This window comes from Mixophyes fleayi, chromosome 10, assembly GCF_038048845.1.
Source record: "Mixophyes fleayi isolate aMixFle1 chromosome 10, aMixFle1.hap1, whole genome shotgun sequence".
Lineage (NCBI taxonomy): Eukaryota > Metazoa > Chordata > Amphibia > Anura > Limnodynastidae > Mixophyes > Mixophyes fleayi.
In genome coordinates, this window is record NC_134411.1 from 30,424,939 (window position 1) to 30,452,242 (window position 27,304).

General features: G+C 38.2%; 1 protein-coding gene across 5 annotated transcripts in view; it reads left to right on the forward strand.

Annotated features, from left to right (window-relative positions):
- The window catches only part of LRRC4C (leucine rich repeat containing 4C), a 610,411-nt gene that overhangs the window by 165,629 nt on the left and 417,478 nt on the right, over positions 1-27,304 (forward strand). For 3 of the 5 annotated variants that reach the window (XR_012679465.1, XM_075188319.1, XM_075188315.1), the window contains exon 2: positions 21,891-21,977. The gene's annotated coding sequence lies outside the window, so the exon portion shown is untranslated. Of the gene's footprint in view, positions 1-15,264; positions 15,282-21,890; positions 21,978-27,304 lie in introns of those variants that run through there. The other 2 variants (XM_075188318.1, XM_075188317.1) reach the window with 2 other exon arrangements.

A 27,304-nucleotide genomic window follows, 5' to 3' on the forward strand; every position in this document is an offset into this window, starting at 1 on the left:
CTCCAATGCCTACTGCCATACATACAAAAATGATAGTAAATAATTAATATTGACTATGAGGAACTATCTTCTCTGTCTTTACACATGTATTGAATTAGGGCAATTTTATCTACTGAACACACTTTTAGGCCAGTGAATCAAAACATTTATTCTCCTACTTTTCTTTTCAGACAATTGATTAAGTCCATCAATTCCGCGATATCGAGGCCACGCTCTGGCCTATGAGAATAAACTGTTCATTCCTAACGCAGGGGTAGAAATCACTAGTCTCCTTCTGTTTAGGAATTATCTTTCACCTAATGGGAACAGAGCAAAGTCAGATGTATGCTCCCTGCTGAGACCATGCTGATTGTCTATATAAACAATATTATAGGAGAGGACAGCTGACTTATTCACTTTGAAAGCAAGATGGGCTGTTTTATGTAGTCTTGGCAGGAGGCAAATAACCTTGTGGTGAACTTTTTTATGTCACTATAAAGAGTGTAGTGAAGGCTTTTTTCCCCCTGCAGATGGTTGTATCCATCTTCGGTGGAGGTATGGTTTATAACGAATAAAAGTTTTTTTGCACAGAAACTTTGCGAAGGTCACATCAGTAAAGGCTACTTAAACCTAACAGGCTGATAGATGCTAATATCCGATTGCTTGTTACGGGTTATTCCAGCCAAACACGAGCTAAAAACAGCCACTTGGCGTGAGCGCAAGGCAACAGGATTGATGTTCAATTTGGCCATATACAGAAGACTCAAGTGTACGGCATCTTAGGATAATTTTCGGTCATTAGGGTTCATTTTGGGCTATAAAGGCTGGTATAGTGGTCCAAATACTATATTAGCTGTGATATTGTAGCTTGTATCACCAACATGACAGATCATCTGATCGATTTGGGATGCAGGCTTAAATGTTTTGATCAAAATATGAACAAATACCTCATGTTTTTTACTTTTTGCTAAATACACACAGATACAACTGTCTTTTTTTGTTTTGTATGTGTGTGTATATATATATATATATATATATATATATATATATATATATATATATATATGTTATATTTCCACATAGCTGGAACCATATAGAATATGGGATAAACCAAGTGTGGGCTTACTTATTCTTATTATTACATTATGCTATTTACCAGGGGTCCAACATCAATGGTCCAGCAATCATCATTATCATCATCATCATCATCATCAATATTTATTTATATAGCGCCAGCAAATTCCGTAGCGCTTTACAATTATGAACAAACACTGATAAGACAATACTGGGTAATACATACAGACAGAGAGGTAAGAGAACCCTGCTCGCAAGCTTACAATCTATAGGACAATGGGAGTTAGAAACACAAGGGCATGTGCTACATCATATTGCACAATGGACCAGCTAGAACGCAAAAGTCCAGAAATGCATCTTTCTCCTACAACAAATTGACTGTTTCAAAATGGCAGCTGTGTTCAAAATGCCCCTTATGCAGAAACCCACCATTCATTTGATTAGGCAATTCACTGGGTAGTGGGGGGTTGTCAGACCTCTGGTAAGCAGAATTCTCTATTACAGCAATAATAAGGAATAAAAGATACATTTATTATCCTTGAACTGTTTAGAGTGTATTCTGACTAATGTAATTCTTTTTATGCTATTCAAAATACACTGCAGCAGTTTCCGTTGTACTTTAAACATTCAGTGGAATATTGGCACTTATAACCCCCTCCTCCCACACTACTTCCTGCTTATCTTTGCAGTAAGAGCATTTAAGGATAAAAATGTAAAGTTCTAATTAAATAAGGAGGAAATAAGATCATTATATTGAAAGCTGTTTTTTTACTGAGCTGAATCGCTGAAATAACTGATATATATACGTGTAATTATGTCCACTATACTCTTTTCACCCTTCTGAAGCAAGTTGCCGTATTAGTGGAAGTTGTTTCTCTAAATCAGCAGGCAGAGAGTGACAGACAGGCTTGGAGACTTGCACTGAATAAATGCTTTGGGTTAGTGGATTATTTACACATGGGCAATTATGTCACAACAGCTCAAAAGTTTATTTGTCCTGTGTCTCATTCCATTTGAACCCTGTCCTAAATATATGTGTGTGTGGGGGGGGGAATGAGGGGGGGGGGGGGCTTTTGCTGCCAGTATTAGAGTGGAGAAATATGTTTTAACAGAGATGCAGTTCAATGTCATAGTGAAAAGTAGGGATTATATAAAACATTATATTTTACCTTTATGGTTCATATCTTCAAATGTCAATTTTGGGGTTTGGGGTTTAAGGGGTTAGTCTAGCAGAGAGAGTGACCTTTTTCATAAAACTCTTTATTGCACTGCCACTATGGACCACAATCCCACAAGTAGTCATATAGAGCCCGAGTCATTAAGGAAAGTAAGGCAAAAAAAGGAGTAAATGTTCTCCAGGACATATGTTACAATGCAAGGGATGCAAATTAGTTAATTATTTCGCACATAAGTTAAATACTGGCTGTTTTTTCATCTAGCACACAAATACTTGATAGCTTTATTTGTACATTGAACTTTACAGTTGATCTAGGTTATAGGACATGCCCTATCCCAACTGTAAATCTGTCCCCACATTTTAAATTTACTTCCTCCTCCAATGCAACATGGTTTTGCCAAGGTGCAAAGTTGCTAATTTTTTATGCTCTGCTCTCCTTAATGACTCAGGCCAGTAGAGTGTCCACATTGATGTGCTGTCTAGGCTCACAGAAATTGATTCACTTACACCAAAAAATATGCACAGGGGCAAAATGGGAGTAAACAACTTTTTTTATAAAGAGCAGGGACAAAATAGCATATTTCCAGCCACATGCAGAGCCGCGTTCATCTCGAGATGCGTCAGCCTCCGCGTGAGCACTTTCTGGGCATGTGCAGAGCGAATTCTGGCTAGATCAACTTCGCAAACTGGCGCACGCCCCACTCTGCAACGTGTCTTTTTTTTCTCTGCTTAATGTTTTTTTTATTTTAGCTCAGCTCGTACGGACACAAAGCACAAGACTGCAGGCTCATAAAGGCTGTGTATGTCATGAAAGCCATGGTTAGCTGGGCGTTTTTTGATTTCCAATGGTTAGTGATAAAAAATAAAGGGCAGGAGGCATGAGGATGAATGGCGCTTTCAACAGCAAGAACAAACTGATGTTTAGAAACACATAAATAACACCTCCAGCATCATAAATATCCCCACTGGCATTTTATGCATAATTAACAGAAAGCGTTGACTGATAACACCACTGAATAGTAATGACACGTGGAGGGCTATATTTTACCTGCGTCAGCTGTCTGAGTGACGATGCTGAATTACAAGCAATCAGTTGGAAGCTGGCTCGGTCATTTTTAGTTACTGAGTCCTAGCGAGAGCTTAAAAATCTAATTAACACAGACTAAGAGCGCCGGGCTTCCTCCTGCCATTATTTCTCGCAACAAAAAGCCCTGTTTAGTGTGAGTCAACTGAAATTCTCTAGGACTTGCACGTGGAATACTAAACACACCAGTTCCTTTCAAAACCCCCCAAACTTGACTGCCGGACATAGGAGAGAGGAGCAGTAAATTTCCATCCCTCCCACCTCGCCGCAGCCTTCAGAGCCCATTTAGCATTCTGGTCCCGACAGAATGCCTGACTGTACACATCAGATTTCTAGCCCTCAGGGAAACATGGATGAGTAATAGGCTAAGAGGAGAAACTAATGGGTTATAGGACTCAAAAGGTGATTTTCCCCCCCCCCCCCCCCCCCTAAAAGACTCCCTAAAGATTATGGCTTGCCCACCCTTATGCCATTGTATGTAACTCATGTTTAAATCCCACAATGCTTAGCCAGCCCGGCCATACCTTTCAACAGTCCCCATTTTCATGGGACTGTCCTGATTTTCAGAGAAGCACGGCTTGACAAAGGAGTGAGGCCACACATATGAATGTCCTTTCATGGACGGATTGGGAATTGGCTTTGGTGGATTTGGCGAGCAGCCTAATGTGTCCAGATTGTCAAATCGGGAACAATATGATGATCCACACATTGTATCTGACAATTTGATTGTTTCCCAGAGCTATTGCTTTTGACGATAAAAATTTGATCTGATAGAAATGATTGAGTCACGGTTCATTCATTTGTGTTTGGTCATCATCATTCGACAGGTGACATGGACCTTCCTAGACCCAATCGAGTTGCTCACCCATCACCAAACCAATTTATCTGTAATTCGTGTGGCTGAATTAAGGTGGCCACACTCAAGGACTTTCCTAACTCTCAACCAAGCAACATGCTCACCATTCAATTTGACAACATTTGTAGGTGGACAGATCATATACGGTTCGGCTGTAGGCCTCTCGATTTGAGCGGCCTGGTCAGAAGATGACTGCACACACAGGTTGATAGCGATCATCTTGCATTTTCGATCTTGACCGAAGATAATCCTATTACTTTCTATGACCCATGCTGTGATATCGAGCCTCTTACATGATATAAGCGTGGATATTGCAGTGTGTGTGCCCAAATTTAGGTATAGACCATACTGTTCTGAGGTTGGATTGAGTGACCGAATCTTCATAAATCACCAGGTCTGTGGTTAGATTTACTACAGATGAGGCCGTGATTCACGTTTCCCAGATAAGATCAGCCTATTAATGTTAATAAATGTAATCTACTCCCAAAGACTACAATTTCTTTGTTGCCCTGGTGCTTTGCCATTATTGGGCTTTGTTTTTTGAGCCCTATTTTAAATAGCACATCCAACCCTTCACTGCCATTCACTGAGAGCAGGAATACAGTACATTTGTATGGCTGATATATCAAGGTAAGCTATGACTGAATAACAGGCTGAGCCACGAGTGTGTATCAGTATTAGAGTAGAATTGCTATTTGGGCTGTGTGAGTCTATGTTCAAGGTGTTGTCAGCAGGTATGATGCTTAATACACCTAGCAAGCTAATGTAGAGTGAGCTAATGTACAACTGATTAACGTTCACCTGACTCATAACTCTCATTATTTATAATCTCCAAGAGGGCAATTTATGATCATTTAGTGCTAGTTCATTCTTATTAGAAACAATTACAAAATAAGTAGGGTTGGGACATTTGTTAAGAATGGTGGCTTAGTGGTTAGCACTTCTGCCTCACAGCACTGGGGTCATGAGTTCGATTCCCGACCATGGACTTATCTGTGTGGAGTTTGTATGTTCTCCCTGTGTTTGCGTTGGTTTCCTCCGGGTGCTCCGGTTTCCTCCCACACTGCCAAAAACATACTGGTAAGTTAATTGGCTGCTGACAAAATTGACCCTAGTCTATCTCCTTGTCTGTGTGTGTGTGTTAGGGAATTTAGACTGTAAGCTCTATTGGAGAAGGGACTGATGTGAGTGAGCGTTGCGGAATTAGTGGCGCTATATAAATAGCTGCTGATGATGATACTGTGGTTGCTAGGGGCATATATATATGCAGTACTATATATGGAATACCTACTATAATTGTTTTCTTATTTGTGAAAAACCTATGGGCCTGAGTTATTAAAGAGAGTAAAGCATATAAAAGGAGTAACTTTGCACTTTGGCAAAACCATGTTGTATTGGAGTTTGGGGGGGGGAGGTAAATTTAAAACAGATTTAAATTTGGGGTAGGACATGTCCTAGATCAACTTTCAATTTCAGTGTAAAAATAAAGTAATCAAATATGTGTGTGCTACATGAAAAAACAGCCAGTATTTAACTTATGTGGAAAATAATAAACTAATTTGCACCCCTTGCATTGTAACATGGTCTGTCCTGGAGAATATTTACTCCTTTTTTTGCCTTACTTTCCTTAATAACTCAGGCCTTAGAACCTTTATTGTATACAAGGACTATCCCAGACGTGCTTGACCCAGAAGCTTACAGTTACCAATACATGTATTGGGCAGCATGGTGGCACAGTGGATAGCATTGATTCCTGCCCATGGCCTTATCTGTGTGGAGTTTGTATGTTCTCCCCGTGTTTGCGTGGGTTTCCCTCGGGTGCACCGGTTTCCTCCCACACTCCTAAAACATACTGGTAGGTTAATTGGCATATGAGAAAGAATCAGGGGCGGGCTGGGCCAGGGGGACATCGGCCCCCCGGGCCGCTCAGAATAGTGATGCCTGTGCGCCCCCCGGGCTGACATCTGCCAGCCCGCTCCTGCAAAGAATGGATCCTAGTTTGTGTGTATGTTTGTGTGTTAACAAATTTAGAGTTATACACTCCAATAGGGCAGGGACTGATTTGAATGATAAATATTCTCTGTACTGCTCAGCGTAATATGATTGGCAATACATAAACACATAATACATCTTTTCGTGTGGCAGGATAGTGTAGGAGATAAGGTTTTCAGGTTCACATGCTTTATGGTGTAAGACAATGATTTATAGTTACACCGTATTATTAATTTGTAAAAATTAAGATTACAAACACATAATTGACATAATACACACAATGCGGATGCTAAAAAATGCCCCTAATGAGCAACATACAACTGATATAAGACATTAGACAGGAAGATAGAATGTACAGTATGTGCATTGTGCAATAATTAGAATTCCTGGAGTGACTGCAGCGCGTTGGTTACAATGTGAGAAAAGGAATTCACAAAATAATGGTCAGTATTTGTTGTGTGTTTCGAATGTGCTAATGAGAATGAAGAGCGTAGTGAAACAGATGCTTTGTGCACAAAATAATAATGATAATATATAAACTGAATGAATAGAATGTATATAATGCAGAATTGGTTGTGAGGATGGGTAGAATTGCAGTGTGTTGGGTACACAGCTTGCTGATGCAGTAAGGGAAAGGATGGTCTTCATTAAATCTTTACTCTGCTTTTATCCTATTGGTACATAGTTTTTTCACTTTGAAAAACTGGGAGTACAGATTACGGCAAAGTCAGCATAGACCAGGGGTCAGGGAACTTTTTTACCTTTTACCCCCAAATATATTTAGATACGCCGACGTTACCCCCTTGACTTAAAAGGAAGGAAATCATATATTATTAATTATTGGAATTCAAAATTTTATTCAATCTATTCAAAATCTCTTTGAAAGCTTCAACTTCAAAACTTCAGGTTTCGGAGAAATGATGTTGCTTCATTTTTGATACGAGAGCATCAATATTGGGGTATTTTGATGTCAGAGTAATTTGGATACAGTCTTCAGCGTCCAATCGATTTCTCTGCTTTGTTTTAGTGTTCGTTAGAGTGGAAAATCCTTGTTCGCAAAGGTAGGTTGTTGCAAAAGGCAGCAACTTTTTGACTGCCTCCTCATGTGCAATTTTGATGCCTTTGCAGCTGTTGACATACAAAAATATGACAGATCTGCTTTGTTTTCAAATGCAATACGTGCTTCATTATTGCATCGAAGCTCAAGAAGTGCCTCTGCCAACCCTTGAAGCTCTTTTGGTACAACAGCATTTTCACATTTAAAGGGGTCTACAATCCAACTGACAGCATGTGAATCGGCAGCATTATCCAGAGGAATTTCATTTTTACCCCATTTGGGGTAATTTACCCCTGTTCCCAGACCACAGGCATAGACAGAAGATGCAATTGCCTTGTGCAGAAAATAAAATATTGGGCTGCAGGTCCAGCACTAAATGCAATTAGTTAATTTAATTGTATTTGAATACAGGTACAAACCCGAGAAGTGCGTTTTCAATGTGATGTCCTGTTGACCTAACCATTATCAGCAAGGAGGATTTCCCACTTTAAAATGGCTTGAAAGACTGATTTAAGAACACCAGTAGACATTGGAGAATATTGTCAGGTGGTCACCATATGTAGAGACTTAGTAGAATAAGAAAGGTTCACCCTGTTTTCCAAAATACCTTGACCCACCACTGCCACAGTTGAAAGAACCTATTTGTTTACATCTGCGTTTTCTATGCACATTATCATATTCCAAAATCTGAAAAAAAATCTGATGTTGTTTCATGAAAACACCAATTTTGACAGATCACGCCAATAGTCCAGATGGCTGTTCGTATTCGCAAAACCCTGGATCATAGGCTGACTTAACCGTAGTCGGCATCTCAAGACTGAAAATAATGTTTACAATGAAAATACATGGAAAAATAATTCTGTTTAAGTCAACTTACTGCTCACAACAGTCAACCCACACAACCTCTCCTAGTTTCTTTTCTGTATGGTTTTCGCATTATAATCTTATTTAAACCACCGCACAATGTAAACGCAATACAACGTGATACAAACATGCTTGAAACATCTGCTCCGACAAACGCTGTCCTTGCAGCTTTAAATGGGTTAAACATCTCTCTTAACATCACTCAGAGATAAATCTGGTTCATGAGTCACTTGGAAGATGTATTAGCTTTGTTTAGAAATAATTATGAAACTGCTCTTTTGTAATTGGTGTCCATAGCAAGATCTCCCATAGACATTAGATGGGAAGCTTTGTAGAATTTTCTCAGTGGTATTAATTAATTTGAGATCATAGGCCGCGGTAGCCCTTTGAAACTCAACATGTGTGTGAGGCTTAGCTCTAAGAGGTTGGAGATTGTGCTTTCAAAAGAGTTTACTAATTAATAAAGATTTTCCTGTAATTGGGCAAAGATAGGCTACACGCAAAGCTCAAATGATACCATAAAATGGTCCTATTTAATGTGCGACTCATCTATTTTATTTACAGAATTATCCTATGCGGTAATTTATTATCTGCTTTGATGAATCAATGTCATCGATAACCAGAATCTATGATTAATAAAAATATAAAAGTTCCAGGAACTTTGCTATAGGACTGAATATGGTGAACAATTGGCACAGAATTACAAGCTGTCAATATGTTAAAGACACATTAAATTGTCTGTTAAAGAAAAAAAATCTTTTTAAGAAAATTATTAAAGGGATCTCCTTTCATTTTAAGTTTGTGCACAATTTTCTGCAACTGTTACTGAATAAGACAATTATTATTTTTTTTTTTTTGCCCTTGTACATGACAAAGAGCTTCCTTGCACTTGGTATTGAATAACAATATTTTAACAATCCAACTCTGCCTTGCATCGCAATGAACAGCTCAAACTGGCGGGTGTGCAGGCCTTGCTGGAAAACTAAGAAGCTAAGTCAAAATATAGGGGTGCTTGGTCAACATTTATCATCATAAATCGTACTGTAATAGCTGAAATGAAAATCCAATATATTATATTCTAACGAGAAATTACATCTCCAACACACAGAGCTCTAGACACATGCCTGATGGAACACACAGAAATTTTATGTTTTATTAAAAAATAAAAACATCAAATTAAATTTAAAAATAAAATATCTTATGGGCTCTAAATCGCAAATTCTCCCACATATGCCACAAAAAGAATTGGGGATTTTCCTAACAGAATTCATGCATTTATAAACAGGGGAAACAAATCATTGTTGCATTTAATTGTTCCTTCTGTTCTCTGCTATAAAACAATTGATGCAAATTGCCCATAAACAGGCAGGATATGGAAGCCCCAAATGGTGAGAAATCTGCATCTTTGTGTCAGCATCTGTGAGGAGCACTGGACCTGAGAGGAGATAGATTACTATTTTAAGGACAACTAAACACTGATACATAAAGCATGGAGGATAAGTAAACACTAATATATAAACATGGATGACAAGTAAACACTGATTTATAAACATGGAGGATAAGTAAATACTACTATATAACCATGGAGGACAAGTAAACACTGATTTATAAACATGGATGACAAGTAAACACTGATACATAAAGCATGGAGGACAAGTAAACACTAATATATAAACATGGAGGACAAGTAAACACTGATACATAAAGCATGGAGGATAAGTAAACACTAATATATAAACATGGATGACAAGTAAACACTGATTTATAAACATGGAGGATAAGTAAATACTACTATATAACCATGGAGGACAAGTAAACACTGATTTATAAACATGGAGGAAAAGTAAACACTAATATATAAACATGGAGGAGAAGTAAACACTATAATATAAAACATGGAGAATAAGTAAACACTGATATATAACCATGGAGGACAAGTAAACACTGATTTATAAACATGGAGGATAAGTAAATACTACTATATAACCATGGAGGACAAGTAAACACTGATACATAAAGCATGGAGGATAAGTAAACACTAATATATAAACATGGATGACAAGTAAACACTGATTTATAAACATGTAGGATAAGTAAATACTACTATATAACCATGGAGGACAAGTAAACACTGATTTATAAACATGGAGGAAAAGTAAACACTAATATATAAACATGGAGGAGAAGTAAACACTATAATATAAAACATGGAGAATAAGTAAACACTGATATATAACCATGGAGGACAAGTAAACACTGATTTATAAACATGGAGGATAAGTAAATACTACTATATAACCATGGAGGACAAGTAAACACTGATTTATAAACATGGATGACAAGTAAACACTGATACATAAAGCATGGAGGACAAGTAAACACTAATATATAAACATGGAGGACAAGTAAACACTGATACATAAAGCATGGAGGATAAGTAAACACTAATATATAAACATGGATGACAAGTAAACATTAATTTATAAACATGGAGGATAAGTAAATACTACTATATAACCATGGAGGACAAGTAAACACTGATTTATAAACATGGAGGAAAAGTAAACACTAATATATAAACATGGAGGAGAAGTAAACACTATAATATAAAACATGGAGGATAAGTAAACACTGATATATAACCATGGAGGACAAGTAAACACTGATTTATAAACATGGAGGAAAAGTAAACACTGATTTCAAAACATGGAAGAAAAGTAAACACTGATATGTAAACATGGAAGAAAAGTAAACACTGATATGTAAACATGGAAGAAAAGTAAACACTGATATGTAAACATGGAGGACAAGTAAACACTAATATATAAAGCATGGAGGATAAGTAAACACTAACATATAAATAAAGGAGGATAAGTAAACACTAATATATTAAAATGGAGAATAAGTAAACACTAATATATAGACATGGAGGATAAGTAAACACTGATTTATAAAGACTGACGATAAGTAAACACTAATATATAAAGCATGTAGAATAAGTAAACACTACTATATAAAGCATAGAGGATAAGTAAACACTAATATATAAAGCATGTAGAATAAGTAAACACTACTATATAAAGCAAGGAGAATAAGTAAACACTAATATATAGACATGGAGGATAAGTAAACACTGATATATAAAGACTGACGATAAGTAAACACTGATATATAAAGCATGGAGGATAAGTAAACATTAACCTATAAACATGGAGAATAAGTAAACAATAACATATAAAGCACACATGCCAACTTTTAAGAGAGGGGAGAAGTCATGTGACATGGGCTAGGAGGAGGGCGTGGTGACTTTGTCGCATCACCATAGCCCTGCCCCCACTATAAAAAGCCAAAATTCACAACATTGACTGGGGGGGGGGGCTTAATGATGTGATTAATACCTGCCCTCTCCATTCACTACCGTGAATTTCGGCAAATGCGGGAGCTTTGCCTACTTTTCCGGGAGTCCGTGAGGACTCCCCAAAATGCGGGAGCCTCCCGAGAATTCTGGGAGAGTAGGCAAGTATGATATAAAGCATGGAGGATAAGTGCACACTAATATATAAACATGGAAGTTAAGTAAACACTAATATAAAAATCAAGGAGGATAAGTAAACACTAATATATTAAAATGGAGGATAAGTAAATACTAATATATTAAGCATGGATGATAGTAAATACTAATATATAAAGAATGGAGGATAAGTAAACACTAATATATAAAGCATAGATGCCTAGTCATACGGAATGTCCGGGAGACTCATGAATCTCTGGAATCTCAAAATCTCCCGAATATAAATATATATATATATATATATATATATAAATATATATATATATATATATATATATATATATATATATATATATATATGTATTCATTTTAACTGCACAAGTAAATAATGAATTTTAAAAAAATCCAAAATTTTTCATGACTACTACCTTAGCTGTTTTCACAAAAAGTGTTGCTTATTATATTCTTACAGGGACATATATGTGTATTGTATTAAAAGTTTTATCCATGTTTGGGTGATAATGAATATATATATAAAACACATAATTAATGCTGTATCAAGTACTGTTCTATATTAAAAACAGGAAATTTTAGTTCCAGATATTGCAATATATATTAAGCCGACCAACTCACACCAAAGTCATCCCATTCTGGTCAGTCCTAACATGATCAAATGCTATGCTATTTTTTCTGGGCTTAAGGCTTACCTGCACACAGCTTTTAGAGGCAAATCTTTACCTAGCACTAGCAGTCTGTGCATGGTGAGTGCAGATGATCTATGTCTGTTTTTGTTTGTACAATGTAAGTCCCATGACTCTTGCACCCCATTCTTTACATTAATTAATTCCAACTTGTGTCAGGTGAGTCCCAGGTCTCCCATGGCTGCTAGTGCTTGGGAAAGTCTTGCCTTTTTTAAAGCTGTGTGCAGGTAAGCCTTAAGCCCAGATAAAATAGCATAGCATTTGATCATGTTAGGACTAACATTCCCTGCTTTTAATATAGAACAGTACTTGCTACAGCATTAATTATGTGTTTGGAGAGTGCAGAGTATCCCTGTTTTCTTGTCTATACAGTGTGGGCAACCCCCTCTTGCACCCCAGTCTGTGTATGGTGAGTGCAGAGGATCTATGTCCTATATATATATATATATATATATATATATATATATATATATATATATATATGTATTGTGGAGAGATGATCATGTCAGGTGCCAACCAATGTAGGGTAATAAGTATGGTGGAAGATCACTTTAAGTGCCTTGCTTTATTTTTTTATTTTTTTTAAAGCTTATTTTCCCTTGGAAGGGTTAATCTAATGCCATAAACAGTCTATTGTGCAGTAGAATGCCTTCATTTCTTACAACATACCTCCTCAGTCAGAAAACAAACTCCAATTCAACCTCGTACCTGATGCTTTAGGCAACTTACCAAAAGCAAACAGGATGAGAAAAGCTAATGCTTTCTGGCTGAGAAGAGCCGGCTCAGTGACTGGAACACCAATGTATGTTCCATTTCTTTGACTGTGCAGATTATGTGGGAGATGCGATGACAGATGGTTTCATACTGACCTCTGCCGGAAGAAATGGGCTGAGTGCGTCTCCTGCCAGAGCAGACTTGTTATCATGCTGTGCAGCAAGGCAGGGGGAAGAGGAATAGGATGTTGGCTAAAGAGACATTGAACCACTATGTACCCTCACTGTATTAATTATTGATCTGAATGAAAGGTTGCTGTTTGTATATTGTGTCTGCGCGGTACGCTGCAGCATGTACAATAATAGAATGATCTCAGGGCTGGACGTACGTTGCGAAGCAATAGTGAAGGCATAAAACACATGTATAGAAATCGAGATTTCCTTTTTATTATAAATAATTCATTATAGAGAATTAATGCGGTGGAGCTTGCTAAGAGGATGCGTTTCACAGGGGATAGCTGGTAACCTTTAACTAGGGGAGAAAGGGCACTGATTTACCATATAGGCCAGCGACAGGCATCAGTTGGCCCTAGGGCCACATGAAGCCCTTCGAGCATCCACCTGCTGACCTCAGCTCCTTCCGGCTTCTTTGTCAGAACTGTAGTTTGTATATATTTTGTTTAGAATGTCCGCTGATATGTTATTACAGATAGTTGCCTCTTTCTTTGATTAAATGTATTGTTGTACCGTATTACTGAGATTAAGGGTAAAGTGCGGCCCTTCTGTAGGTTAGGGGCCCCTGAAGTGTATCAGGGCAGCACGGTGGCTTATTGGTTAGCACTTCTGCCTCACAGCACTGGGGTCATGAGTTCAATTCCCAACCATGGGCTTATTTGTGTGGAGTTTGCATGTTCTCCCCGTGTTTGCGTGGGTTTCTTCCAGGTGCTCTGGTTTCCTCCCACACTCCAAAAACATTCTAGTAGGTTAATTGGCTGCTATTAAAACAAATTGACCCTAGTCTCTCTCTTTCTCTGTCTTTGTGTGTATGTTAGGGAATTTAGACTGTAAGCTCCAATGGTGCAGGGACTGATGTGAATGCAGGGGCGGGCTGGGCTGGGGGACAGTGGGGCATCGCCCCCCCCGGGCCGCTCAGAACCACTGGTGTTAGGGCCGGCAGGCAGGCCGGCCGGCTGCCCCCCCGGATGCAATATCGCCGATTTTTACAGGCGGCCGCATCTCATGACAAGGGATGCGGCCACATCAGCGCACAGGCGGCCTCATCAATGACGCGGCCACATCCTGTGTCGTGATTGGGCCGCCTGTGCACCCCCCCGGGCTGAAATTTGCCAGCCCGCGCCTGTGTGAATGAGTTCTCTGTACAGCGCTGCGGAATTAGTAGCGCTATATAAATAGCTGATGATGATGTGGTTCCCTATTACTGATATATGGGCAAACTAGACACATGCAAAGGGCAGCACTGTCTAATGGCTTAATACTAATTTTTATTTACTTGCAGGAGGGGATGTTGGATGGAGGAGCATGGGGAGGGGGCACAATAAATAGTTTGGGCATATTCAAACTATTAAGGCAGCTGTAATTCTAAATATCCACGAAATAGTGACCAGATGACCAACACCCCCCCCCCCCCCCAACCCCCAATTCCTGAATTGTAAAACAGTATAATAGTAATGCTATTATACTGTTAACAGATATTATACATATTTACAGATAAAATTTATATCTCATGCTGAGCTATTTTGCAGCAATACATCCTGTGGGCTGGTTGGTGCAATGCATCTAACTGAAAAGTGTTTATGTAAAACATGTAAATGTATCATTGGAAGAGCTTTGATTAGTAGATTCAAGAGGGTGTGACTGTAATTCAAGATGAGAAAGTGATGGATTGCCTCTGAAAGAATACACGTTTTTACATTATATATTTTACAATGCACATTCATTAAATGTCTTTGATATGATATACAACGATAGTAATAATACATTAGCATGTGGGCCGTGTGCATTAAAGGAACTTTACTAACATCACTTGAAGGTGCAAATCTGCACTGAAACCACAGTAACTAATCAGATATGAGCTTTCACTGTCTAATTTTTTACAGATAAAATCTAATTGCTTATTGGTTGCTATGTGCTCAAATGAAGAACGAAGCAAATGCTTTACAGAACAGCTTTGAAATATTCCATTCATCTCTTATACAAATAGCACCAAGCATTGAACATTAAGTGCCTGATTCATTAAGGAAAGTTAAGCAAAAGTAAGTAAGTCAAAAACATGTTGCATTGGAGAGGGAGGTAAATTTAAAATGTGATGTCAAATTTATAGTTGGGGCAGAGCATGTCCTAGATCAATTTTAAATTTCAGTGCACAAATAAGTTATCAAGTATATGTGTGCTACATGAAAAAACAGACAGCATTTTCCTTATGTGCAAAATAATAAACTAATTTGCACCCCTTGCATTGCAACATGGTTTTGTCCAGAAAACTTCAGTAAGAAAACTTACTCAATTTTTTGCTTAACTTGATTCAGGACCTGATTCCTTAATGAATCAGGTCCTAAATGAAGTATACAGAACAAGCGGCACTGTACGATTGTCAGAGATTAGAATATAGCAAATTCTATGCAAAAGAGAAGATGCTGTATTTTTTGATCATTTTTTTATTTTAGTGACCAATTGGCACCACCTGTATTATGTTTTAATAAAAGTGCATCCTCATTTTCTCTCTTAATTGGTTCATTGGGGGCAATGGGTATACTCCTCCCTCAAAAATGCAATTCTCATTTTTATTATATATCCTAATCCTTAGTAGACTTGTTTTATACTCCCATCTATGTTTTTTGCTTTCTCACAAAAGAATTGAGTTGGTTACCCCTCTTTGCCAGGCCTGCAGGGGCCTTATATCCAGGCAGTGCCAAACGGAGATGATTTCCAGCCATTTTCTAGGATGAAATAGCTGAAGTTTCATCCAATTAAATCACAGGGTATTTTCTTTCTTCCAAAGTGGTTTGTTAGGCTACTTGGTGTAGATTTATCAATCCTTCTTAAAAGGAAAAGTGGAGATGTTGCCCCTAGCAACCAATCAGATTCTAGTTATCATTCATCTAGTACATTCTATAAAATAATAACTAGGGGCCTGATTCATTTTATATCTTAACTTAAGAAACTTCTTATTTCAGTCTCCTGGACAAAACCATGGTACAATGCAAGGGGTGCAAATTAGTATTCTGTTTTGCACATAAGTTAAATACTGACTGTTTTTTCATGTAGCACACAAATATCAACTTTAAATTTCAGTGTACAAATAAGCTATCAAGTATTTGTGTGCTACATGAAAAAACAGTCAGTATTTAACTTATGTGCAAAACAGAATACTAATTTGCACCCCTTGCATTGTAACATGGTTTTGTCCAGGAGACTGAAATAAGAAGTTTCTTAAGTTAAGATCCTTAATGAATCAGGCCCTAGATTCTGATTGGTTGCTATGCACAACGCCTCCACTTTTCCTTTTTGGAAGGACTGATAGATCTAAACTATCCCGTGAACTCCACATATATAGATACCAGCACTGAGCCATGAATGCCAGTTAGACAATACTGAATTGCAAAATGAAACTAGGTCACAAGGTTGGACAATAATCTCAATTACCCCTAAGCTCAGTTGTGTTCAGAATGAGAACTTTTTTTTATTTAAGCTTCTTATTTTTTTTATTGAACTTTTTTGTTTATAGCGTAAACAACAAAACAAAGACCATAAACTCCAAATAACAATGTCCAATTGATTTTTTTATTCAAAGTAATCAGTAGGACATTTAACACCTCGTATATCATGGCTTCTAGTAATCTTTGCCGTAATAACCAGACGTATTAAACATTTTACACAGTCTTTTATTAGGTTTTAGTCTGCAAACCAGGGAGCCGTATTTCAAACATGACATAAATAGTTGACTTTATAAAGCTGAATATATTGGTTTGTCCACCCATCTAGTCCCAATTTTTATACCTTATCTGAATAGTTTCAAATACTTTCAAATAGTTTTCAGGAGTTGGGACATCTAAATTCGTCACACACAATACTGTATGTTTGTAAAGAGCTATAATTCCCATTATGTCATGTTCACTGAATTTGATTATAATGTAGCGCAAGTATACACACGTCTTACTCCTGATAAACGCCTTGTGTAAATGCTACTGTTTGAGCTGGCTACATCTTGAGATATGTCCTACCAAACATATGCATGTAAGTACGCTTTATGTATGGTTTTTCCCTACCTATGTTCTGAGCGCTTATCTCTTCACTTCTATATGAGCCCCAATATCTATAATATAATTCTGTTTGCCTAGCGTTGAACATTGTTTTTTAGGAAAAGCTTATTAGAATAAAATTATCTTCTATTGCCCTCAATTGCACTTTGCTGAACTAGATGCAATTTTAGATTGTTGTTTTTTTCTTTTAGTGTTGTTTTTGTTAGTTTAGTGTTGTTTTTGCTATGAGTCTCAGGCTATTGAGGACAGCTCTGGCTATTGCTAGTGGAAATTGCATAAACTGTTTTGGTGACGTGTATTTTTCTTAAAGTGCAAACAATTACTAGATCTATATTTCAAGATATGTTCAGTAAAATTTGTAGTCACCCCCTCCCCTAGTAGCAGACCTGTGGTGTCCTTCTCAATTCAAGGGAAATCACCTTCACCAGTGATGACAACAGGGGGAATGGAGTTTGCAAACACATGCTGATTACTTAGAGCCATGGCTATGGGTAAATCATTTCCTGTGGCAGAAAGAGAGATGACATTTTCAAAACTGTTCCACAACATACTCACCTCGTATTAGATATGGCTGCATCATTCTGCATGTTACTCTATATGAATTTGGCCTTGTGTACCAATCCACACCACACAGTAGAACAAATTAGCCATCAATGTCCCAGCTCTATTAATAGACTATAAATTCCGCAAAATGCAACGCGTAATGACAAAGCAAAAGCGGAACTTGAAGACTGTATCACCGTAATTCCGCATCTATTTCTACTTTCTTTCTGCCACAGGCATTATTTACCCATAGCCATGGCTCTAATTAAATCAGCATATGTGTTAGAAACTAACACAAAACTGTTTGCACACCCCATTCCCTCTGTTGTCAGTGAGGGGAGATCACCCAGTGCAACACTGGTGAAGGGGATTTCCCCTGAATTGCGGAGGACACCACAGATCGGTGATGCAGTCTGTTCAATTATCTCCAGAGATACAGCACTGATGAATCTGTAAGCTGATTGACAGCTATGAAGTATCCATTTGAGCTATGAGGTAACCAATATAGGATTGAAAACTTAATACTGTGATTAAGGTTAATTTTACTTCTATTATTGAAGTAGTACAAAATGTTCTGCAAAATGATTGTACAATTTTAAGAATTATTGCCTTTATCAACCTGCTACTTCACTCAAGGCTATAAAAGTATGGTACAATACAAATATCTGGAAAAGTACTAAGGGTGCGACACTATGAAGCTGTACATGCATATAGGCTTATAGGCAGCACGGTAACTTAGTGGTTAGTACTTCTGCCTCACAGCACTAATGTCACTAGCTCGATTCCCGACCATGGCCTTAGCTGTGTGGAATGTATGTGTTGGTTTCCTCCGGATGCTCCAGTTTCCTCCTACACTCCAAAAACATACTGGTAGGTTAATTGGCTGCTATCAAATTGACTCTAGTCTCGCTCTCTGTCTGTGTGTTTATGTTAGGGAATTTAGACTGTAAGCTCCAATGGGGCAGGGACTGATGTGAGTTCTCTCTACAGCGCTGCAGAATTAGTGACGCTATATAAATAGCTGCGGCTGATGATGATGATATAGCCCAAAAAATATATACTGAAAACTACAACTTCATTCTACAATAACCTTCCCAGTTCCATTGCCAGCTTCATGCCTCCCATTGAAAAAAAAGGTAGAATGGACAGAATAGATAGAAAAAAATATGTAATTTAAAAATTGCAATGTGACATTTTAACAAGCGTTCCCATATCTTACACTAATTAAAGCAAAGGTTTAATGTTATAGACCATTAGGACATACTCTTGCATGACTATATGACAATGAGCAGCGTGAGTTCCCATTCAATTCTGAGATCTCAGATCAGAACGCGAGAGAAGATCACACAGAGACGACTCGGAGATGGATAGTGGCCTCATTAGGCTATAGTGCGGGGATCATCTAAAGTCTGCAAGTCCCAAATAAAGCTGCAGCAAAAGAAGAAAAAACAAGAAGAGACAGAAATATTTATAGAATAATTCCCAAATGCATTATTAAATAAATTGGAAAAGTGACAGGTTTTGTTTAACGGGAGACCTGAACTGAAGAAATGTGATCTACTCCTGACCAGAGTGTTTCAACAGACATAAAAAGTATATCCACCGCTACGCAGCTCAAGAGTTGTGGAAAACCGTGAGGGTGACAGACAAGAGGTAGGAGGCGGTAGCCTGAGGAGGTTGGACAAGGGGCAGACAAGAGACAGGGGGAAGACAAGGGGCAAGGGGCATATTTTATAGAAGGGTGAATGAAGTATCCCTCTGGCCGCCTATCACGCACCTATGTGCCCCACTAGTAAATATGCCACAATCCACTGTTCTACATATGGCTGTTCCAGGTAGTAGTTAACTGTAGAGCTGAATATTACACTGTAGTCCATTTAAATAGGCCATGTTGCATTTAATCCTTTCCCCATGAACCTTGTCCTGGCCCAGTTTCAGCAAACAGTTTTTTTGTTTGCCCCCTGGAGTCTCTACATTGTAGGCGCTGAACTCAAGTCTTAAGAAAGCTAATAGCCTTTTCTTTTTTCTTTCTATTTTATTATTTTGGAAGGGAAGGTCTTCCTAGCCCTGTACTGCCAGACTAAGTGCTTTGAAGCGAGCAGACTAGGAGGAAGTTTGGGAACAAAGGGCTGCAGAGGATGGGTGCTGTGAGCGCGTTGTCTCGCAACAGAATGGAACTGACAAGGATCACCAGGTTTTCAGCAGGGGGGATTTGATCAGCAGTCAGTCTGTTTGCCACAAGGCTTAGCATACAACCAGCTTTTGTAAAAAGACAGCCTACAAGAGAGCCTACAAGAGAGCGCACAATCAGTCTGCATTGTGTACCAAGGTAACCTGGTATCCAATTGGACGTCAAAGTTCAACCCACAAAAAAAGGAGTTAGAATCTAAGCATCAGGAAAACATTGACTGTATAAATAAAGTGGCAACACTCTCTCTGTCCCTCTGTTCTCTGCACAAAGCTGCCTGTGATGCACTTAACCCACTTTATCAATTCTGGTTTGATATTTTGCTGTCTGAATCTTATACCACTGATCATTGCTTGATTTGTAAGATTCCAGCTTACATTAAGGGCAAATTAAAAAAAAAAAAATCCCATTCCCTTTGTCTGTATGATGGGGTGTCCCTTCCTTTCTCTGTGCTGGGGAAAAGCCTAATGAAATTTGGCCTCAACAGAGAAGAATGTGAGGCAGTGTCATCTGCCGTTTCAGTCTACTGATCTCAGCGCGGTATCTATTGGTACTGGGACTTTGAACAAGGTTGGAACACTGTAGCGAAGGAACCCATAATAACATTTTGGGAGGGGCCCAGCGACACTACTCTAGTCTCCCATACCCCTGCTCGGCTCTCAAAAGAGCAGAGAGAGGGGACTCTACTGAGCATTTGACGGTCTACAGTGGCAGCGGTCAGAAGAGGTCCTCCACTCTGTTATTATGAGAGGGTGCAGGCGGCTTAGACCGGGAGAGTGACCCGGTATTGGTGGGCCCTCCTCATCACTGGGCTCCGTAGTGGCAGCACACCCTGCACCTACGGTAGTTCAGCCATTGACTTTAAAGTATTATCATGTCTCTGGGCTGTGGAGATGGTAATAACATGTTTCTATGCTGTATTTTCTGCTAATCAGGTCTACCTTTGTGGAATCCCAATTTCATAAAGTGTCCCACCGAAATCTCAGATACAGTTGAATTACCCTTTAAATTTGATTATAAAGATGTTATCATGGAAAATATGTTTTTTACGTTATTAAAGATCGGTTATTGTCTGACTCCCAATTGTAAAGCGCTACGGAATCTGCTGGCACTATATAAATAAATGATGATGATGATGATCAATAATGTTAACATTCCTTCTCTGTTTTATTGATTTGGAACCAGTGTGTATTGGTCCATTGTGTTTTTACAAGTAGTGTTCATCCAAAATGTTATCCATATATGGGTTATTTTTACATTTAAATTACTTTTGCAGATAGTTTATCTGTAAAATAATTTGTCAGCATGAAATATTGTACTTGCCAGTACACAAATGCGCTGTTGCAAAACTTTCCAACCTAGCATTGTTACGGGTATGTGCATGAATCTGTTGGCCATCTTTGTACTCTCTGATGGGTTGAGTTGGGTGCATTTTGGGAGTTCCTTACTTACTGTGGATTAGAAGAGAGCACTTACTCTTGGATTAACATAGAAATGCAAAATTGAATTTGTTGAATGTGATTATTTAAACGAGAGGGGTGTAGCGCCTGCATATACAGGGACGTCACCTGCTTTGTTAGAGGGCATACAACCTTTCTCCTTCCCACAAAACCTATATACAATGGAATTTTTTGGGTTCCGAAGGTCATGAGGTGGGTGTGCACCCTGGAATGTAGGGTCCCCGGTTTTTGTGGTTTGTATATGACCCTTAGCGATGCCACTTGAACCTAGCAAATTGATTGGCTACATTTTCTTGAATGTGAAACGGTTGCATCCCTTCTAGGCAGAGAAGGCGACATGTAGACTTTAAGCTGTCAGCTGCCTCTCACCGAGCCTAAGACATACCTTTTATTTTTCTCTTGTTCCTATAGGTCCTCAGAGAGAACATTGTACCTGGGATTCTCTCAGCCAAAGAGAAAAAGCAGAAACAGGTGGGAACTGTTCATTTAAATGCAGAGGTATAAAGCATGACTTTTTTTGTTGAAATAATTGTCTCAGGCCCTTAGACAATTACCATCCATGCTAATTAGAAAAAGATTAATTCATCGAGCTTAGCAAGAGCTAAAAGAGACATCTGTTAGCTTAGAACTTTAATTTTTTTTTCCCTCTCCCAAAATGTAAATACAAAAAGGTTAAATGTGTTCTGTATTAAAATCTAGAATATGTGTCGGAACATTAATAATTGAGATGTATATTTTGTTCTATACACTGAGGTCTATGGAGAAGGATGAAGAGGAAAATTTATATATTTTTTTTATATCTAGAACAAAAGTTATATATAAATGGAAAAATAAGAGACTAGTAATTCTATAATTATCTCCTAGACACGGATGAGAGAATATATTGCTTCAACCCATAATGTATATCTTTATCCTCCTATCATGCTATGGGAATTAAAAATATTATTTTGGTGTCTAAAATGACTTGATAATAGCTTTAGACTAAGGGGGAATGAAATTATGGTTTAAATAGATAATTAGGTGGATTAACACAATAGTTGCTGGGTAATTGCAGGCTCCTTTCTTAAATAGATCCATAGTTTCCAGTATATAATTCAACCAAGCAATATACATCCACCACCAGTAGTAGCAATAGGTCATTATTATAGCTGCTGAAACAATTGAGAGCAGTTAGATATTTGACCAAATTTGGGCCGATGCTTGTTGTGACTGTGATTTTTGGGCCGATTTGATTTGAATTCCACTGCCACGACCTCCCTCCCTACGGAGGGCGAACCTCAAAGTCAGTTTGACAGTTTGAAGTTGGAGTTCACAGCTTGCAGTTAAAACAAAGTACGTTACAATAGACAATAAAATATTACCTGTTCGACTCAAATGGTGCATTTTATAGTATGTTCAGCATTTATTTAAATTCAAACAGTGATATTACTGCATTTGAGTATGAAGTTTGAGTTCGTTGTGCAAATGGAAAACTGATAAAAATATGTATTCATTATATAACCATTTTGGAGCAAACGTGAACTTGTTCAAACTGGCTTGAATATAGTTGAGCCTATCTGAGTTGTATGTGATTTAAAAAAGACAAATATTGTAGTTTTAAGCCGTGTTGGATCTACCAACAAGATAATGCTACTGATTTAGACTTGAAGTCTAAATCAAATGAAGTGTCTTTTGCCCTTCAAAACTTGCTGCCTTAGGATCTGGATGGGATCGCTGAATGAAAAGCATTCAAAGCACCGATAACCAATTCTGGTGTAGGTCTCAAAGGGGAAAGTCCCTTTGGAGGGGAAATCGAAGAATGGGGTAAAAGCATGGGCCCAATGAGTGGGTGCAAGTGCACCACTCAAATTATATCATGATAACTTATTTTAAGATGTATCCCTATGTTAAATGTATTTCATATTTCAATAGTGACTTTTATTGCTAGCACTGATAATTTACTGCAGTGATTTCCATCATTGCCACAGACAGGATATAATATACAGAGAGAACACTATTATTTTGAAATGGTGGAGCAGCCTGGTGCCTCCTAAAGTGAGGTGAATGTGTTGGGTTGCAACACACTCATCCGGCATCATGTTATCGTATTGGTAACCATCAGACTAAAATAGTAGTTCTCCATTGGTGTGTTACAATGACAGATTAAACATGCTCTAAAGTCAGAACCAATAAGATAACACAAAGGAAGCAAAATGTTCTCAAGCTGGGAGGTCACAGAAATGTTTTAAAGTGTATTTGATTAGGGACTGAGCACCTTATTGTATTCAACCTTCATGTCCTGGAGGAAGTGGGTGGGGATAGAACACACCGTAGCCAATCAGATCATCAGAATGTTTATAGCAGCAGAGAATGATGAATGTGCTGCGATTGTAGGAGGCAGTGATCTGCCACTCATGTGATTAGGAGGACAAGAATTTCATGCATCCATCTTGTTCTATAAGGAAGCATGAGAAAAACAAAACTGCTTCAAGGGAAAATGCCAGGGCCCTTTTTAGCAGCCATTGACTATTTGCAAACAGCCCCAAACCATCAATACAGCTTTACGCTAAGAGAAAAAACTGTGTCTGTAACCACATAAAATGATATCACTCAGATGATTTAAGAATTCACCTTACCCCACCCCATTTATTTTTCATTTTTATTTCTTAAGTTTCTTTCCAGATAATGTATTCTGGTCCATCAGAAACCTGCTGCAATCTGTATTGTAACACTGTAATGTAATATTGTTTAGTGAAATCTTTATAGCATTATAACGTGCTATGAAATAGTGCGCATTAAGGATTATTCAAGGGGCAGAAGACTTATATAGAAACACAGGTCTGAGTTACATCAAATCCGTTATCATGTGAGTGAATCTGAAACACAGGTCTGCGTTACATCAAATCCGTAATCATGTGAGTGAATCTGAAACAAAGGTCTGCGTTACATCAAATCCGTTATCATGTGAGTGAATCTGAAACGAAGGTCTGCGTTTCAGCAAATCCATTATCATGTGAGTGGATCTGCCCCTTCATTAGTGTTGTATAGTCGAATTGGTAAATGTAAATAAAAGGAACAAATCTGTGTGTGGCAGAGAAACCTTTAAAAAAATATTTCTTTACTGAAAAAAGCTCATTTTTAAAATTATTTTTCTATACTACATTGGTGTTACCTAATGCTATCTGCGGCATCAAACTCACTTCGGCACACAAGCAGATAAGGCACATTTTAGATTTTTGCAAACAATCCTCTAGTAATTACTTGTCTAAGAAGGATTAAAATCAGCTTTCCTGCTAGCAAACATAGAGCACATTCTCATTTCCATCATGATCGGCTTGTATAACCTGATATAATTATCGCAGCTACACGCTGCAGAAGGTACTTTCGTTAAGTTTTGTGCTTTTGTGTGTTTGGAGAAGGGGGGAGAGTATTCTGTATTTATGTGCGTCAGATAAAAAAAAAAATCCAGGCCGGTAAACAGACACAACTCTGCAATTCACCTTTGTTGGTGTTAAGATTCTATTTGATGTGGAGAAGGCGACTCTCCAGAACAGCATTTCCCCCCAGGCAGTGCTATCTTGCAGATTTGGCTGCTTTACAATCCTTCAGAGTTTTATCTGATCCACCATTCGTATCAGCAGCGTTCGGATGAGTTTTATTTAAAAGAAAATGAAAAAAAAAAAAAAGAACCAAACAGACATTCAAAAGTAAACATAAAATGTTTGGTCCAACAGTCCATGCACTATATCCTCAAACCCTGATTTATAAGAAAGGGGTCCTGATTTAGAGCAACCTAATAAGCATTCTTAAACTAATGTATACCTTCATCACCAGCATAGTTATATAAATATAGTAAATACAAATGTCCTATTTCATTACTGCTAATGAACCATTAAACTCATAAAATTTAAATGCATGAAGATAATATACATTCTACAGTGTATTTCCAACAGTCCATCAAAGCTTTTTTTTATAATATAAAGTTCAAAAGAGTATTATCTCCATATTCATTATAAATAGCTGAAGCCACATCCCTCATATTTAGGACAGGGATTTGATATGGTGAAAACGCTAAAAATGTCAGTCAGTTAAGCTGCTGTGACATCACTGGCTCTGATCTTGCATATGAATCCACCACTCCACATAGTATATTTCTGCACAGCAAGACTACAAGCTTGTCACGCACACACTGCTGGCTCAGAGAGAGAACCCTTCATTTATATATTTTTCAGTTCAGTAATACACAGCTCTGACACAAAGTTTTTACTTGCTCATTAAATTAAAAACTGATACCACGTGAATGGTGCACCTGCCTATGGGATTGGCTAGAAAGGTGGTAACCTTGAAAGTAGGGCCAGGCTTTGGAGCTTCTAGGAAGACCAAGGGCTAGATTTACTAAGCTGCGGGTTTGAAAAAGTGGGGATGTTGCCTATAGCAACCAATCAGATTCTAGCTTTCATTTATTTAGTACCTTCTACAAAATGAAAGCTAGAATCTGATTGGTTGCTATAGGCAACATCCCTACTTTTTCAAACCCGCAGCTTAGTAAATCTAGCCCCAAGTCTCATTAATGTATAAACCCTAGTGCCAAAGGCAGCACTTCCATAGTAGTAATGTTGCTATGGAACCAACAAATGTCTAGTTTTGCCACTGATTTACTTCTATGAAATAAACTGTTACACCACAAAACTCGACTGTGCGAAAATTTCTCATTGATTTAGCTTATCTCTATTTAGAATTGTGCCTCCCAAACTGAGGTCCTCACCTGTCCATGTTAGGAACTGTTCAGATCCTTAGTAAAAGCATGACATCCTACTGGTAATTCTTAACTATATGTAGCGTGAGTCTCCACACCTGTGACTTGGACACTAGTTGAGTTGTGAGTTTGTACACAACGTAATTTCAATTACTGAGTTCTATTGTTTCTTAGATATCATTTTCTCAACACCAGACCTTCAGTATTAGCAACGGACCACGATTTGTCAATTTTCCCAATAAAACACGTGAAAGATTTTAGCAATTAGCGCACTGGTTCCACTTCCAAAAGACTTAAGGGGAATTCAATTGCAGGAGAAGTCCCGTCTGAGCTCTGTGTGATGAGACTCCTTGGGATGTTCGTTCAGTACCTAAAACTTTATTGATTCTTGCTTGGAACTCAAAGAGGTGCAAGCAAAAGTCAGCTATGTTTTAGGTACCATAAAACATGAAAGTAGGTGAGGCCGCATGTTCCGTGAGCAGAGCTGGATTAAGGCTCTGGGGGACTCGGGCACTTAAGATGGTGGGGAGGGGGCAAGGTTTAATATGGCTATCTTTTTAGACAAATACACAGACAATACTGTGTGCGCAACTATTAGGTGCATCCAGCTCTCCCTTCATGAGCAGAACAGTGTGAACCAGGACAACTGTCCTTGCAGTCGGATAAAATCATGACTAAGTGGGTCAGCCACCCAAATTCAAGACTGTTCCACCGGCTACAAGACAGTTCGCAGACTGTCCGATTATCTCCTACATTTTCTTGCAACTTTCACTACCTGCGGCTGCTGGTGTCTTTAGCACAGTTGCTGCTTGTCTGGATCCTGGAATGTTGGGGCCCTGTTTGGAAAAAGGTACATGAAATTTAGAAAATAGGTGCATTAAATCAATAGAACCACATTTAATATAGGCCTCCCTCCCTGCAATCAGACCCAATATTAAAGTAATAGAATTCACATTTAAAGTTATAAAACTCTTTCACCCAACCAGCCTCACCATTAAATTAATAGCAGGCACATTTAATAAAAAAAATACCCATTTCCCTCTCCCCAAACAGCCCTGGCAGTTAATTAATAGCATTTACATTAAATAAA